At 42.6% G+C, this 18,020-nt stretch overlaps 1 long non-coding RNA gene across 2 annotated transcripts in view; it reads right to left on the reverse strand.

The window, feature by feature from the left end:
* Nucleotides 1-3,847: 3,847 nt before the first annotated feature.
* LOC132391147 (uncharacterized) overlaps nucleotides 3,848-18,020 on the reverse strand; it is a 70,156-nt gene continuing 55,983 nt past the window's right edge. For both annotated transcript variants that reach the window (XR_009511097.1, XR_009511096.1), the window contains exon 4: nucleotides 3,848-4,003. This is a non-coding gene — a long non-coding RNA (uncharacterized LOC132391147). The remainder of the gene's footprint in view (nucleotides 4,004-18,020) is intronic.

Raw genomic sequence — 18,020 nt, forward strand, 5'->3', positions numbered from 1 at the left:
TCAGCAGAACATTGTAGCTGAAGGGTTTGTTCCTGTATTGTATTGTTCTATGTTCTATGTGGAAATAAAATATAAATTATGAATTATTTAAGTTTAAGTTATGTTTGTCCTCATCTTGTACTGTGCAGCTACTAGAAGCTAATAGTCATAGCATTTATACCTTATGTATGTATACTTATGACAACAATAATCTTGAACTTGAACTGGGATATGACTGAATCTGTCTCTCTTTTTTTAACTATTGATCCCGATTTTTATTCTTGATGTCTATTTTTTTGACATTGAAAGAGACCATTGAGTGACTTTGCTTAGAGATTTATTCCTGGTCAAAACATACAATACAGTGATCATGCAGGGAGGGCATTCAGGTTGCACACAGACATCATTGGAGTTCAGGATGGAACGCGTGCTGCAGGATATGTGAGGCTACAGCTCTTCGTGCTGTGCTATGATGCTGAGCAATTCCTAGCCCAACTAGTGTAGAAAATGGATCATGTCCAAATCAGGGGCACAGCTAAAGAAGCACAGATGGCAAAGCTCAACCGACAGCAAGCAGTAGAGCTCACAAATGAGAGCTCTCCTTATTCTGGTTTCTCCCCCACCCCCTTCCTTTCCGGTCCTGGGGAAAGGCCCCACCCCGAAATGTCGACTGTTCATTCCTCTCCATGAACGCTGCCTAACTTGCGGAGTTTCTCCAACATTTTGTGTGTGTTGCAATTGACAGTTTATCTTTGTTGGAGAAGGAAGGCAGAGGGCGACGGAGGACCAAGGTAGGTGGTGTGAGATGACCAGATGACAGAGTAACCATAGATAGTTGCCTTGCATCCAAAAGCAGCTTATGGAGTTACTCTAAGGTAGAAATGGTTCTACAGGAAAGCAGCAGCATGAATCTAATATATTAAATTTAATGGTGACATCCAAGGGCTGCATTCAATTCTAAGTGCCCCCAGGCAGCTGAATTGCTTTTCACAGTATACTGACTTTGACCTGTTCAAACCTATTCATTCTTTTGTCCAAAGAGTGATTGTTCAGACCCCCTTTTGTCTGGAACTGTTTCTGATTAATTGTCATTTCATGACAAATCAGTGAAATACCTAAAATGCTGCTTTCTGAACTCTCAGAACACATGTAGTCCTTTGAAACCAACATAAGATCACGTCACTTATTTTAAAACAACTATATTGTAGCTGTGTCTTTCTAATGCACACATTGTTCAGATGCAGTACCTCAAATGGACTCAAGAACAGCCAGTGTCAAACTCACTTCAACCCTAATCATTTAGTTGTTTAGTGCTTTAACTGAGCAAATCCATGCAGCTTAATCTTACTCCGTAATAATTCATATGTCCCAATCAGTAATATATAGTACAGTATTTGTTTTGGCATCCAAATTTATTTAGCTGCACATGTTGCTCTCCAAGTCTCAAGCCAACCTAATTTGGAAAAGTATTTCAGCTTCCCTGTGTCTAAATCATGGAGCAACAGAACCAAACACCATGGTGTTAGTGCATCAGAAGACTGCAGTGTTTTGAGAAGGCACCTTCTCAAGTAAATTAGGGATGGACAATAAATTCTGACCTTGGCAGTAATGCATGAATGTCAAAATCAGAATAAATTAAGAGAATTGCATTTTTATAGTATTTCACAAATGCCAAAATGTTTTATTGCCAATTATTAATTAAACACTATTTCTACTTAATATTGGAAGCACTGCAACCAAATTTCACTCAGCAAGTTTCCAAGAACAGTAATGAAGAGAATGGCCAGATTAATTTTATTAAACATTAAAGATTAACTTTACTTGTCACACGTACATCGAAACATACAAAGAAATGTACCATTTGCATCAATGGTCGTGTGCGGTGGGCAGCCCCTGAATGTTGCCACGGTTCTGGCACCAACATAGCATGTCCACAACTTACTAACCCTTTCTAAACTATATGTCGTTTGGGATCTGGGAGGAAACCAGAGCAGCTGGAGGAAACCCACGTGGTCACAGCCACGTAAACATACCAACTCCTTACAGACAGAGGTGGGAATTGAACCCTATCTATAAAATGTTACTCTAGCCCCTATGCTACAGTGTTGCCTTTATCTATCTCACTTCTGTACGCCTCCTCATCACCATCAGAAATTCTACCGATAACGGTTGTGTCACCAGCAAATTCATAGATGGCACTTAAGCTGCGCCTAACCACACAGTCATGGATGCAGCAAGAGTAGTTGGCTAATCACGCATCCCTGAGCTGCGCCAATGTTGATTGTCAGCGAGGAGGAGATGCTATTTCTGATCCGCACAGATTGTATCTCTTGGTGAGGAAGTCAAGGATCCAGTTGCAGAGGGAGGTACCAAGGCCCGGTTTTGGAGCTTGTTGATTAGATCTGAGAGTATGATGGTGTTGAATGCTGAGGGGTAGCTGAGCATCTGTTCTGGGGGTTACAAACAAACTGCTGGAGGAACTCAGCAAGTCAAGCAGCATCTGTGGATGGAAAGGAATTGCTGATATTTCAGATCAGAAATCTGCATCAGGACTGTCAATAGAGAGAGAACATAGCCAGTATCAAGAGAAGAAATAGTATGGTGAGACAAAGGCCAGTGGGTAACTGATAAAGACTGAAGGATAATGTGTGAACAAGTCAGGTAATGGAGAGAGCATCTGCAGACTCTTGTGTCTCAAGAGCTGGGAGATAAATGTTGATCATGCTACCTTGACAATTTTTTAACTTTTCTGCAAAAATTGTGGGCTTTGCTACATTCAATAGAGGATGCATCATTAAGGACCTTCACCATCTAAGGTACAGAAGCCCGAAGCCACACATTCAACATTTTAGAAACTAGTTCTTCCCCTCTGCCATTCGATTTCTGAACGGTTCATGAAGCCATACGCTCTTCTCACTCTTCCTTTTCTGCATTATTTACCGTATTTATTTTATTGTAACTTACAGTGATTCATTATGCATGCACCATACTGTGCCACAAAACAAAAAAAAATTACAACCAATATCGGTGGCAATAATCCTGATTTTAATTCTGATCCTGAAAGCAATTCATTGGTGTTTAATGCCTTATCCAATAGTCTGCAAATTCAAGTCCAACATTTCAAAACACCATTGTGGCTGTGAAAATAAAAGAAACTGCAAATGCTGGAAATCTGAAACAAAAACTACTGATAAAACCCATGCTCAAATCCTGAAGTGAAGTAATTAAATCTGTTTCCAATGTTGCCCAATCAATTAAATGCCTTAGCCTTTTTCTGTTTTGTTCTGAAATTAATTGCTGAGGTTCTCCTTGCTGTACACCATTTTAATGCATGTTGTGATGCATCGAAAGGTTGGTAACTGTAAACACCTTGGTGTTAATCATTTTGGAGGAGCCATTATAATGAAGGTGGGGCTTCACCTCTACTTGTTTAGAAGTTTGCCAGATTCAGCATGTCATCTAAAATGCTGCCAAACTTCTGTAGATGTGTGGTGGAGAATACCCTGACTGGTTGTACACAAACTGGTATGGAAACGCCAATGCCCAAGAATGGAAAATCCTACAAAGAGTGGTGGATTCAGCCCAGTCCAACACGGGAAAAGCCCTCCCCACCACTGAGCACATGAACAAGGAGCATTGTTACAAAAAAGTACATCCATCATCAAGGACCCCCACCATCCAGGTCAAGCTCTCATCTAACGGCTGCCGTCGGGGAGAAGGTGCAGGAGCCTTAGGTCCCACACCACCAGGCACAGAAAGAGTTAGTACCCTTCAACCATCAAGCTCCTGAACCTCACTCACCTGAACACTGAACTGATTCCACAACCTATGCAATCACTGTCAAGAACTCTTCAGCTCATGTCGTTGTTATTATTTATTTATTTATTTGCTTGTTTGTTTGTTATTATGTGGGGGTTTTTTTTGCATTTGCACTGTTTGTCTTCTTTTGCACATTGGTTGTTTGTCAGTCTTTGTGTGTCGTTTTTCATTATTCTGTTGTAACTCTTCGTTCTGCTGTGAAATCCTGTAAGACAATGAATCTCCGAGTAGTACATAGTGACACGCAGTATACATATTTTGTTAATAAATTTACTTTGAACTCTGAATTTTGAAAAATCATCCATTTGATTCCTGCACAGTGCTGAAGCTTCAACAGAATTTTTAAACATTTGAATACTCACAGTTATATAATAAATATTATGCTAATCTATATTATTTTTCAAAGGTAAATTGCTCTGGTTATTTTTATATCCATTCAGGGAGGGTGAAATATACCTTTATTCTATTTATTTGCCTTAGATGCTTGAGAGGGTGGGCAAAAGTCTCACACTAAAAATAGTCACAGTCATCTGACTACATTGGTCGGGACGCAGATAGCATACTAATGTAGCTCACACAAAGTGCTGTAGGAGCCCAGTGGGTCAGGCAGCATCTATGAAAGTGAATAAACAGTCGACATTTCAGATCAAGAGCCTTCGTCAGGATTGGATAAGAAGGTGGGGGAGGCACCAGAACAGAAAGCTGCGGGGGTAGAAGAGAAAGGAGGACAAGCTAGAAGGTGATCGTGAAGCCAGTTGTGTGGGAAAGGTAAAGGGCTGGAGAAGGAATCTGATAAGAGAGGAGAGTGGACCATGGGAGGAAGAAGGAGAGTGCTGGAGGAAGGTGACAGGCAGTTGAAGAAAAGAAGTAAGAGTAGGGAATAGAAGAAGAGGGAAAGGGGAGGGGAAAATAAAATAAGAGAAAAAAATATCAGAAGGAGAAATCAATTTTCATGCCATCAGGTTGGAGGCTACTTTGATGAAATATGAGGAGAATGCAAATGTCACCCCAAGGACTCAATCTTCTAAGGACTAGAATTAGGAGGTGCAGGAAGTTCAATGTTAACACTAGAGTGATCAAGGTTCAGTGATACATAGCCAAATGTCTGATCAACTAATCAGTATCCCCGGTGGTGCTCAGTTTTCTATAATCCTACCACCTACCTGCTAATGGACACTTTCCATCAGCTTGTCTGTAACCCACTGCATCCCCTGTTAATAAGTTCCTTTTGTTTATGATGTGGCATGCAGTCATTTTAGAAAATTAGCTTGGAATATTATTCGGCAACGTATGTTTTTGCGTTGTGCTCAACAGATTTTAGGTTGATCAGCAATGGCCTGTAAAGAAGACTCTCAACTTTCTTTGCCACTTAGGTTGACATAGAATGCATTTAGTATTGCTTGAGGTGTATCTACAGGAGGAGGCAGATTTTAGTGAGTATGAACTGAATGAGCCATTGATCTCCTGTGCCTTGTTCCTTAACAAGTTTCAAGTAAGAAAACTGTTGCCCAGTTCCCTTTGGGTGGATTACATCTTCCTGCTAAGACCCTTGCTCCCTCCTCTGCTCCATTGCCCTAAAACTTGCCCTGCTTTGTTTGCAATCATTCCCCAGTCACACTGTATGCTGAGGAGGAGGTGGTTTGTGCAGGCAGCTGGAAGACTGTGACCAGCTGCCACACTGCTCTCTGGAGACTTTTGCAACTTGCAACACTTGTAGAATCATAACAAAATTCCTCTGCGGTTGCTGATTCTTTTACATACAACTGTAGTGGGTTCCTTCTTGCAGTTAAATGTTAGCATACAACGAAAGTCAACAGAAGGCAATTATGAAGAGTTATGCTCTCCTAAGTGGCAGGGCTGGTGACAAATCAGTATTGTGCCTTGATTGACTTTATAATCTGTCTGCTCCGCACACTGCCAGCTGACGTTCACTGTACCCTCATCAACGCGGCATCCTGTGTGATTCTCCCCAGAAAAGTAACGCATATATCATTTTGAAGTTCAAAGACCATCTGCAGACCCCAATAAATGATTGCCAGCAATCCCAATTTCCCAGGTACATTAGAGGCATGTAAAAGGGTCTTAGATACGCACATGGATTGATCTTAGAACAGGGTAAAATTTCGACACAACATTGTGGGCCAAAGGGCCTTACGGTGCCATGATGTTCTATGTTTTAGGTTCTCAATGTATTGGTCTAGGAAATGCACCCAAATCAGAATCTAATCCTCGTGATCACACCAAAGGAGGCAAGTGGCAGGAGAGTTCGTTGTGTGTTAGTGGGATTAGAGGTGGGGGTGAGGCTGGGATGGGACCAGCAGCGGCCCTGAAGACCAGAAGAACATTCCTGCTCTGCCACTCCACAATGATGTGATGTCAAATAATTACTTCTCAATAGCCATCTAATGTTGTAGAAGTGCCGAACAAATTGTAAACACAAAGTACACTGCAGATGCTGTGGTCAAATCAACACGTACAAAAGCGGGATGAACTCAGCAGGTTGGGAAGTATCTGTTGACTGCTCATTTCAACGGATGCTGCCCGACCTGCTGAGTTCATCCAGCTTTTGTACGTGTTGCTGAACAAATTGATGCTTCCTGGGTTAGTGTGACAGACCATTAGAGAAACAATTTTAAGTCAAAATGCTAAAACCGATTCTACAGAATATTTTGCCGCCCAATATGTGAGTTGTTGAATCACTACTTACACTCAGGGTAATAGCAGTGATAATCAATTAATGTTCAATTAAACTGCACTAATCCAAGAAACTGTGTGACTGATGGACTGTCTGTCATTGAGAAATGGATTAGATTTGAGAACTTTGACTTGCAGGAATCAAATATTAACAATTTTTTAAAATTTGTATAGGTTTGATTTTTCGACTGCACAAGGAGGGACCTTTAGCCAAAATGCTAGGTTTTCTGGGCTTAGACCACCCAAACTTTCCTATATATTATTTTGAAAGTTTAAACAGTGCATTATTGTGCTGGAATGTGACCGCTTGTCCTTGGTTGTTTAACATATGCTAGTCATTCCTGTTTAATGTTATACTAAATCATCAGATTGTGCAATGTTCAAAAGTGCCTCTAAAATCTGATTAATATTTAACAGCAGAGTTGCATCACTCTTGACCCTATGTACGCCAGGATTTTGTTTATTTGGATAACTTCAGGCCAGAGCACTGTGCAGGTCTGCATCTGTTTGTGATCTGGTCATCTATTGACTGATATGTTAGTCATGTCTTCTGCAAACTAAACTGTAATAAGAACAGAGGGGATTTGAACAGATGTGACATGTGACACTGAATGAAGGAGTCTCACCAGAAATGCATTGGAAGAGTCAAGACTAGAAGTTTCAAGATCATGGATGAGAGTTTCTGCAGGGTGGCATTAAATGTGTTGGCAGACGTTTGTAGCCAGAAGATCAAACAGACTAATAAGGGTACAAGCAGTCTAGTGCAGTCTCTTACGGCTAAGATGGGGAGATAAAACTAATAAATATAGTTGATGGAGTTTGGTGGGTTTGGAGATAACAACATTCCTCTTTAGAGCAGAAATCTTCTCCAGCATCAAGGGTTACACGTGCAATGGTCATTTTATTAGGTATATCCATACTCCTGCTTGTTTATGCAAATATCTGATCAATCATGTCACAGAAACTCAAAGCTTAAAAGCATGAAAACCTGAGAACATAAGACACAGGAGCCCAATTAGGCCATTCGGTCCATCAAGCCTGCTCTGCCATTCCATCATGGCTGATCCCAGATCCCACTCAACCCCATACACCTGCCTTCTCACCATTTCCTGTGATGCCCAGACCAATCAGGAAACGATCAACTCCTTCCTTAAATATACGCACAGACTTGGCCTCCACTGCAGTCTGTGGTAGAGCATTCCACAGATTCACTACTCTCTGACTAAAAAAATTCCTCCTTACCTCTGTTCTAAAGGGTAACCCCTAGTTCTGGATGCCCCCACCATAGGAAACATACTCTCCATATCCACATCTGTCCTTTCAACATTCAGTAGGCATCAGTGAGATCCTCACGCATTCCTCTAAATTCCAGTGAGTACAAGTGCAAAGCTCCCAAACACTCCTCATATGTTAACCCCTTCATTCCCAGAATTATCCTTGTGAACCTCCTCTGGACTCTCTCTAATGACAACACATCCTTTCTGAGACATGGGGCCCAAAACTGTTGACAATACTCCAAGTGCAACCTGACTAGTGCCTTATAAAGTCTCAGCATTACCTCCTCGCTTTTACATTCTATTTCCCTCGAAATAAATGCCAACATTAGATTTGCCTTCTTTACCACAGACTTAACCTGTAAATTAGCATTCTGAGAGTCTGGCATAAAGACTCCTAAGTCCCTCTGCACCTCTGATGTTTGAACCTTCCCCCCATTCAGATAACAGCCAGCACTATTGTTGCTTTTACCAAAATGTATTATCATACATTTCCCAAAGCTGTATTCTATCTGCCACTTTTTTGCCCATTCTTCCAATTTGTTTAAGTCCTGCTACAATCATATTGCTTTGTCAGTACTATCTATCCCTCCCCTTACCTTCGTATCTTCACAAACTTTGCCACAAGGCCATCAATTCCATTACCTAAATCATTGGCAAACAATGTAAAAAGCAGCGGTCCCAATACCGACCCCTGAGAAACACCACTAGTCACCAGCAGCCAACCAGAAAAAGTCCTCTTTATTCCCATTCACTGCCTCCTGCCTGTCAGCCATTCCTCTATCCATGCTAGTATCTCTCCTGTAATGCCACAGCATTTTATCTTGGTAAGCAGCCTTATGTGTGGCTTCCTAACAAACACCTTCTGAAAATCCAAATGACATCCACTGCCTCTCCTTTGTCCACCCTGCTTGTTACTTCCTCAAAGAACTCTAACAGATTTGTCAGGCAAGACTGGCCTTTACAGAAACCATGCTGACTTTGACTTATTTTATCATTAATCTCCAAAATACCTCGAAACCTCATCCATAATAATAGACTCCAACACTTTCCCAACCACTGAGGTTAGACCAACCGGCCTATATTTTCCTCTTTTTTTTTGCCTTTCTCCCTTCTCAAACTGTGGAGTGACATTTGTAAACTTCCAGTCCTCCAGGGCCTTGCCAGAATCAAGCAACTCTTGAAAGATCATGACCAATGGATCCATTATCTCTTCAGCAACTTCTCTCAGGATTCTGGGATGTAGTCCATCTGGCCTAGGTGACTTATCTACCTTAAGACCTTTCAGTTTGCCTAGCACCTTTTCATTTGTAATAGCAATGGCACCCACTCCTGCTCCCTGACAGTCACTGGCTTTTTTTTGTTCTTCACACCTTTGTCTGTAAACTCTAGAGACTGTTGTGCATGGAAGTCCCAGGAGATCAGCAGTTTCTGGTCCCACCTGGCACCAACAACCATTCCACAGTCAGTCACTTAGATCACATTTCTTTCCCATTCTGATACTTGGTCTGAACAACAACTGAATCTTTTGACCTTCTTAAAGAGTGGAGTTCTTAAATATGGTCAAGAGGTTTGGTTGTTGTACAGGCCAAACACCAGAATGGGGAAGAAATGTGTTCTAAGTGACTTTGACCGTGGAATGATTGTTGGTGCCAGATGGGACGGTTTGACTGTCTCAGAAACTTTTCTGTGGGCAAAAACCACCCTGTTAATGAGAGAAGCCAGACTGGTGACAGTAACTCAGATAACCACGTGTTACAATAGTGGTGCACAGAAGAGCATCTTTGATTGCACAACACAATGAACCTTGAAGTGGAAGGCTACAGCCACAGAAGATCATAATCGTACACTCATTCTCCACCTTGTTAGGTACAGGAGATATGAGTGTAAGCTGGGCAAGCAAAACAATAATCTAGGGAGTGGAGGGGTGAAAACCAACATATTTTGGAAAATAAGGGTGTGTCTAGCAGATGCACAAAGGGCACCACAGATAACAGTGAGATGACCTTTCTAGGTGGATCTCCAAGGAAATTACAGTGTCACAGAACCATTACAAGTGCACAGGTATACAAACATTAAAAGAGAAGTAGAATTTCTTTTAAAGTTCCCTTAAAAATAAAATGTACAAGATTTACAAGTCAAAGATTACAATATGTACAAGATTTCCATGTTGACACTAATAAGAAGGTAGTGCAAGAATGACTGTAATTACTGTAATATTATACATTAATGGGTGCACCTTCACATCCTTCACTGAAGAAGTGATGTTAGTAATGCACAGTGTTGCACAGGGTATCTGTGAAGGCAGGATGTGGTAAAGAGAGCTAAACAAAGCTCTGGTAAACAGAGGTTAATAATAGTCTAACTGGAAGGGGTCATCAATTCCCTGGCTATTGGTTGACTCATGGCCAAGGATAAGTGTTGTGTCTGCGCACAACTACATATCAATTAAGTTAAAGCAAGGATGCTGGAGATGGCTTTAACCTGTGTATTCACATTGCAGCGAGAGGGAGAACAATGTGCATGTGTAGACAACAGATCAAAGGAAATCTGGGGTGTGGGGGGGGGGGGGGGTCATTGCTCCTAAAGAAATAGATCCATTCATTACACTTCCTCCCCCTTCAGATTAGTGCAACATAAAACTGTACATGTACAAAACATTCAATTTCCCTTTCATAGACCCATATTCCCAATAAGCATGCTCTTGCAATAACAACCCATAACTTCGCAGTTCTGAAGGCTGTCTTTTGGGTGGCGCTCTGTTTCTTTCAGGATGGCGCTTCTGGACCTGTGGAGTGGTGTCAGGTTTGGCAGGTGTTTTGTCAACGATAATGTATTTGTTGTGCCTCTGGGCCTGCTGAGTGTCATCATGTCTGGTAGGTATCTCATCTAAGACAACGTTTTCGGTTTCCGGTGTCATGTCGGTGCCAGCGACATGATCATCGCTGAGAGGTAAGTTCAGAGACTGTAATGAGTCCATCACATTGGATGCAATCAACCAAGGTATGTTTTTGGGTTGAGTATCCAGTATCTGGTCCGCATGATATCTTCATGTCTGATCTCCAACATCCACTGGGTACATCAGTTGTCCAGTTCTTGTAGCTATCCTCCTGGGTCCACCTGTCTTGTTAGTAATCTTGTGCTAGGACTTCCTGTCTAATCTCAAAGTTCCTTGTCACTTCACTTGGCAACTGGCTGAACCGTTTATTCTGCACTTCCCTCCATAGATCTGGTTTCAGGAGGTCTATGTGAGATCTCAGATTCATGCTCATGAGCAGCATTGCTGGTGTTTGATTTGTCGTTGCATGAAGAGGGCTCTGATACACAGGAAGGAAGTTGTCCACCTTGTGCTGTAGAGAAATGTCCTCCTTGTCCATTGCTTTAATGGACTTCTTGAGGGTTTGGATAAATCTTTCAGCTAACCATTCGTTGCTGGGTGGTGAGGAGCTGACTTGGAATGTCACGTGCTATTTTTCTTCATGCACAGTTGGAATTCTTCCGACGTGTATTGTGAACTGTTGTCACTCACTATTTCTTCTGGTAAGCCATTTCTGGCAAAGATAGTCCTCAGAGTGGAGACAATCTTTGCTGAGGTGGTTGACTTCACTGGTATAACCTCCGGCCGCTTTGAATGTGCATCCGCAGCAAAAGGAAACATAGAGTTGATGAAGCATGCAGCAAAGTCAATATGTACTCTTTGCCATGGTGATGACAGCCATTCCCATGGGTGTAACTGTCCCTGTGGGGGTGCATTTTGAACTTTTTGGTATCCCAAACAGCTTTTGGCCACGTTTTCAATCTATTTATCTATTTCCTTCTCAAACACCTTCTCATTAGCATTAAGCAGCTGTGCCAGTCTCTGGTTAGTACTACCATTTGGCCTGCCATGGCTTTTTGATGCCATACTGAGAGCTTTGACTGAGTGCCAGTCGAGTTGGATTTTTCTCAACCTTTCACGTTTGAAAAGTGGTGGCCCTCAACTTTTTCAACACATAAAGATCTAACTGTTGTGCTCTGCCTCCATATGTCATATCTACATTCAGCTTGCCTTTGGGAGACACCTTTTCACCTGCTGAGGTCTTCTCTAAGGTACTTCTTCTGAGGTACCTTGGAAAATGTAGTGTAGGCCTCCGTTATTCTCCGTAGACCATGGATTTGTGCCTTGGAAAGTTTCCAGGGTGCAAGCCTGGGCAAGGTTTTTTTTTATGGAAGACTGGCAGTCTCCCCTCTCCATGCACCGATGTTGTCCAAGGGAAGGGCATTAGGACTCATACAGTTTGGCACTGATGTTGTCGCTGAGCAATGTGTGGTTGCCTTGCTCAAGGACACATACGCAGCCTCAGCCAAGGATCAAACTAGCGACCTTCAGATAACTAGACGAACGCCTTACCCACTTGGCCACATGCCAACTAGTTGGAAAATAGTCTGTTGTAGTCAGCCTCTGGAATTATGGGAAAAAATGACCCTGTATCCAGCTCCAGTTTTAGTTTTACACCAGACACATCTATTGTGATCCAAAGATTTGGTAATCTACTTCAGTTATACTATGCAGTTTTAGTTATGACAGTTCATCTTTGTCAGACTCTATGTTGTCTGGATCTGTTTTACATTCAGTAACTTTATGCATTTGTTTAGCTTTGTGTTTGTGACTTTTCACTCAGTTGTGCTTTTTGTCTGCCTTGTACACTCCCTCTATGTGACCTTGTCTGTGACACTCTCTGCAGATTTTTTCCTTGAACCAACAGTCATCTGCATCATGGGAGGATTTGCCACATCAATAACATCTTTGGCTTTTTGCACCATAAAGGGACATTTTGTGCATTTCACATTCTAACCTACTCTTCTGTAGTTCTGATACATCCTTTGCTGCTCTCTCTAACGATATTGCAATGGTCAATGCCCATTCTGTTAGGTTTCTTTCAGATAACAGCCTCTTTTGAGTGCGTTGACTATGCATGCCACATAAAAGCCTGGCTTTTAATACATTCATAAAACTCATCTCTAAAGTCACAGTACTGGGAAAGTTTGCACAGTTCTGCAATGTATCAGAAACGTTTTCATCTTTTGATTGGTTCCTTTTGTAAAATCTAAATCTCTCAGCTATTACCAACAGTTTAGGGCTCAAGTAATGTGGTAAAATTGTAACAATTTCATTGACCGTCTTGCTTGCTGGTTTTTCAGGGGTTAATAGGTTGCATAAGAGACTGTACATTCTTGGGCCCATTAAGCTAAGAAGTATCGGGGCTTTCTTTTGCTCCTCCACGTAGTTCACGTTATAATACGGTTCAACCTTCTCAATATATGCCTTCATTAGCACAACTTTCCCAACTGAAGCCCTCTCCACTTTATTTTTGCTGTAAATTCAGTGTGTCTTTCAATGTTACTATGCATTGTACTCATGTGTTTGTTAGCGCCTGTGGCAGCCTTCTCGTGCCATTTAACTCTTGCTGTTTTTCCCATAACTGTCGGTGCAGTTGGTGATATTTGCTGACATTCAGGTTCATGCTTGTCGGCAATTTGTTGTGTCTGTGCACATCTGCATATTGATAAAATAAAAGCACGCACATGGGAGATTGCTTTAACTGGTGTATTGACATTGCTGTGGGAGAGAGAGAGAATGATGCACGGTCATAGACAACAGTGCATACATGGACAACAGATCAATACGTAGTGCTAAGTGGGGGGAGGTCATTGTTCTAAAATAAATAGATCCATACATTACAGTATGAATGATCTCATATTGTGCTCTTTGGAGCAGCACACTTGTCTTAATCTATTACTGAAAATGCTCCTCTGTTCAACCAAGGTGTCATGCAAAGGGTGAGAATCATTGTCCAGAATTGCCAGGATTTTCTGGAGGGTCCTTTGTTCTACCACAGTCTCCAGTGTGTCTAGTTTGTCTCCTATAACAGAGACAGCCTTTCTAATCAGTTTATTGAACCTGTTGCCATCACCCGTGTTGATGCCATTGTCCCAGCACACCACCGCATAGAAGATCGTGGTGGCCACAACAGAATGGTGAATATGTGAAGGAGAGGCCTGCATACTCCAAAGGACCTCAGTCTCCTCAGGAAGTAGCGGCGACTCTGGCCCTTCTTGTGCACAGCCTCTATGTTGGTGCTCCACTCAAGTCTGTCATCCAAGTCTGTGCACCCCCATGTACTTGTAGGTCCTCACTACATCCAACAGGGAGCAATGCAAGCTTGATCTTCCTAAAGTCATTCACCATCTCCTTTGTCTTACTGATGTTGAGCTGCAGATGATTCAGCTTGCACCATTTGACAAAGTCCTCCACCAGGGCCCAGTATTCATCCTCCCGTCCTCTCTTTATAACTCAACTTTTGCTGAGTCATCAGAGAGTTTCTGCAGATGACTTGACTCAGTGTTATATCTAAAGTCTGAGCTATACAGGGTCAACAGGAAGGGAGCCAATACAGTCCCCTGTGGGGCCCAGTGCTGCTTATAGCTATGTGTGACACACAACTCTGAAGCTGCACAAACTGTGTCTGCCACTCAGGTTGTCCATTACCAAGACACAATAGAAGTGTCAACCCATATTGAACAGAGCTTTTCCCCCAGCAATGAGGGCTGGATGGTATTGAAATCAAAAATCATGATCCTCGCAGTGCTGCCCCGCTTATCCAAAAGGGAGTAGCCTCTGTTCAGCAGGCAGATGACAGCATCGTCAACTCTAATGTCTCCTGGTAGGCAAACTGCAGGGAATTGAGGGCTGATCGAACCAGGGGTTGGAGGTGAGCCAGGACCAGCCTCTCCAGGGTCTTCATGATGTTTGAGGTCAGGAACACTGGATGGATCAAAGCATTGAGTACAGAAGTTGGGATGTAATGCTAAAGTTGTACAAGGCATTGGTAAGGCCAAATTTGGAATATTGTGTGCAGTTCTGGTCACCGAATTATAGGAAAGATATCAATAAATTAGAGAGAGTGCAGAGACGATTTACTAGGATGTTACCTGGGTTTCAGCAATTAAGTTACAGAGAAAGGTTGAACAAGTTAGGTCTCTATTCATTGGAGCGTAGAAGGTTGAGGGGGGATTTGATCGAGGTATTTAAAATTTTGAGAGGGATAGATAGAGTTGACGTGAACAGGCTGTTTCCATTGAGAGTAGGGGAGATTCAAACTAGAGGAAATGATTTGAGAGTTAGGGGGCAGAAGTTTAAGGGAAACAGGAGGGGGTATTTCTTTACTCAAAGAGTGATAGCTGTGTGGAATGAGCTTCCTGTAGAAGTAGTAGAGGCCAGTTCAGTTGTGTCATTTAAGGTAAAATTGGATAGGTATATGGACAGGAAAGGAGTGGAGGGTTATGGGCTGAGTGCGGGTAGGTGGGACTAGGTGAGATTAAGGGTTCGGCACGGACTAGGAGGGCCAAGATGGCCTGTTTCCGTGCTGTGATTGTTATATGGTTATATGGTTATATGGTAGTCATGTAAGACTTTCAGTTGGCCCTTCTTGGATTCTGGGACCACACATGATGTTTTCCACACAGTCGGGACCCTTTCCAGTCTGAGATTCAGATTGAAGATGCGCTGGAGAACTCCACACAGCTGCTCAGCATGCTCCTTCAGGACCTTGGGGTTCACAGCATCCAGTCCCAACGCTTTGCTGTGTCTGAGTTTCCCCAGAGAACTCCTCACCTGCTCAGCAGTGAGGGTGAGTCCATGATGACTGGGGAGTTGGTGGAAGGTGGGAGCTGGGGGAGGTGAAGATCCGGATGATAGCAGTTGGTATCTGGAGAAATGGATGGATCAGTGATTCCCTGGCTGCGAATGGAGAACTAAGAATGGAACTGGGTGAGTGCAATCACACCCTGTAAGGCGATGGAGGAGAATGAAGTATTCAAGTCAAAGATCAGGAAGAATGAGGGCAAATGAATTACTTTGTCAGAATGCTATAGGATATCATTAGAGACTTTGCTAACAACTATTAGTACTATGACTGAAGGGATCCAGGCAAAATCAGAGAGCTGTACAACATGCCTTTTCAGCTCATCATATCTCCGCTGACCAGAGAAAGGTGGGTGTGAATTTGTTTGAGGACTTCAAAGCAGAAGCCCAAGAACATCATTTTGTTAAAGATAATACATCATGAAGATACACGTTTTAATTCCACGTCCCATTCCCATTCTGATATGTCTATCCATGGCCTCCTCTACTGTCAAGATGAAGCCGCACTCAGGTTGGAGGAACAACACCTTATATACCAGCTGGGTAGCCTCCAACCTGATGGCATGAACATTGACTTGTCTAACTTCTGTTAATGCCCCTCCTCCCCTTCTTACCCATCCCTGAAATATTTAGTTTTTTACCCCCCTCCCCTTTTTTTTCTCTCTCTCTCTGCCCATCACTCTGCCTGTTCTCCATCTCCCTCTGGTGCTCCCCTCCCCCTTTCTTTCTCCCTAGGCCTCCCGTCCCATGGTCCTTTCCCTTCTCCAGCTCTGTATCCCTTTTGCCAATCACCTTTCCAGCTCTCAGCTTCACCATTCCCCACCCCGCCTCCGGTCTTCTCCTATCATTTTGCATTTCCCCCTGCCCTTCCTACTTTCAAATCTCTTACTATCTTTCCTTTCAGTTAGTCCTGATGAAGGGTCTCGGCCCGAAACGTCAGTGCTTCTTCCTATAGATGCTGCCTGGCCTGCTGCGTTCCACCAGCATTTTGTGTGTGTTGCTTGAATTTCCAGCATCTGCAGATTTCCTCGTGTTTACATTATGAAGATTCCACTTTCTGTTCTGCTGGGAACAAAGCTAACAATATTGCTATTCAGAAGAGAGCAGGGTGTCCCCAGTGTTCTAGCTCAATGTATTTCCTTTGATCAGCACCAAAAAGAAGGTGCGATTTTTATGTCCAAACTGTGGGATCCCACTTGTGATTATTGATCACCGCATTTGCTTACCTTAACTGGTCATTAATGGTGAAGCACTTTGTTGCATCCAAAGCACATTTAAGTGACATACATGAAAGTGAGTGAATAGCTTTGAAGGTCAGTATACCAAATGGTATGACTCGATAAGTTTCAGCTTACTTCAGAAAAGGATATAACGTTGATAGTTTGACCTCTATTATTTGCTTATGCAAGCAGCAACACAAGAGAGCCTACAGAGACTGCAACAAGATATGATATGAATGTGAGCTTTTGCTCTCAATGAAGTATTGATTTTGAAATAGCTGCAGCTGTAAAATACCACTTAAACTACGATATCTGGCACTCCTGGGACTTCTGTGGTGCTAGACTAGCAGATTTTCCAGACTATTGGATAAGAAACCAAATACAATATTATCTCACATTTTTTAAAGATATTATACTGTAATATAATTTTTTTATCAGTAAAATCAGTGAGTTCAAAAGGAACAGGACTCCAAGCTCTCCAGTCCCTGGGTCCAGTCACAGGCTTACCAACACATTGATATTAGCATTCAGTATTTCGAACTGCTACGTCTCGCAGCTTCAAAGCATTAAACTGATCCAAAGGAAAACAAGAAGGCCAGGAGATGTGAGTCTTAAGTTTGTTCTTTAAGCGAGCCGTGTACTTATCACGTGGTAGCGTGATGACGTATTCAATTCATGTATGTATGTATTTTGCCCATAATGAATGACAAATGAACAAGAATGTGTAATCAACCGATATATTTTAATACAAGATTACTCAAATGTTACTGAAATATTAAATACACGACACGAACCATGCACCCAGTCCACAGTCTGGACAATGGCTGGGTGCGTGGTTTCGGGAAAGAAATACAACGCTTTCTTTACACCCGTGGAGTCATCCAATCTATGCCTTCATATTGCTGTAAAGACTATACCATTGTAGTGCTGCAAGAATTCTATTTGCAAAGCACCAATACCACTCAACAAGCAACCTGCTGGAGGAATGCAGTGGGCCTCACAGCTTCGGAGAAGGGAAGGGAATGTTGGCGTTTCAGGTTGAAAACCTGCATCAGGGCCCTGAATGGTTTAGATCCTGACAGTCGATAATTCCTTTATTTCCACCCCCCCCCCCCCCACACAGATGCTTCTCAGTCTGTTTGTCTGTTGGCCAGACTCCAGTGGTTGCAGTCCCCTAAGTCACCGACATCAGTCATGTGGCATTTTTAGTCATCTGTCCCTCAAGTACTCGCAGAGCTGAGATATGGGTCCCAGTGCCTCAGTCTCCACTGGCAGCAAGACCTTAGTCTGTAGCCCTTCACCACAAAGCCCCTCTGTTGACTGCTCAAGCTCCAGTGCATTCCTTAGCAC

The sequence above is a fragment of the Hypanus sabinus genome, chromosome 3 (genome assembly GCF_030144855.1).
Source record: "Hypanus sabinus isolate sHypSab1 chromosome 3, sHypSab1.hap1, whole genome shotgun sequence".
Classification (NCBI taxonomy): Eukaryota; Metazoa; Chordata; class Chondrichthyes; order Myliobatiformes; family Dasyatidae; genus Hypanus; species Hypanus sabinus.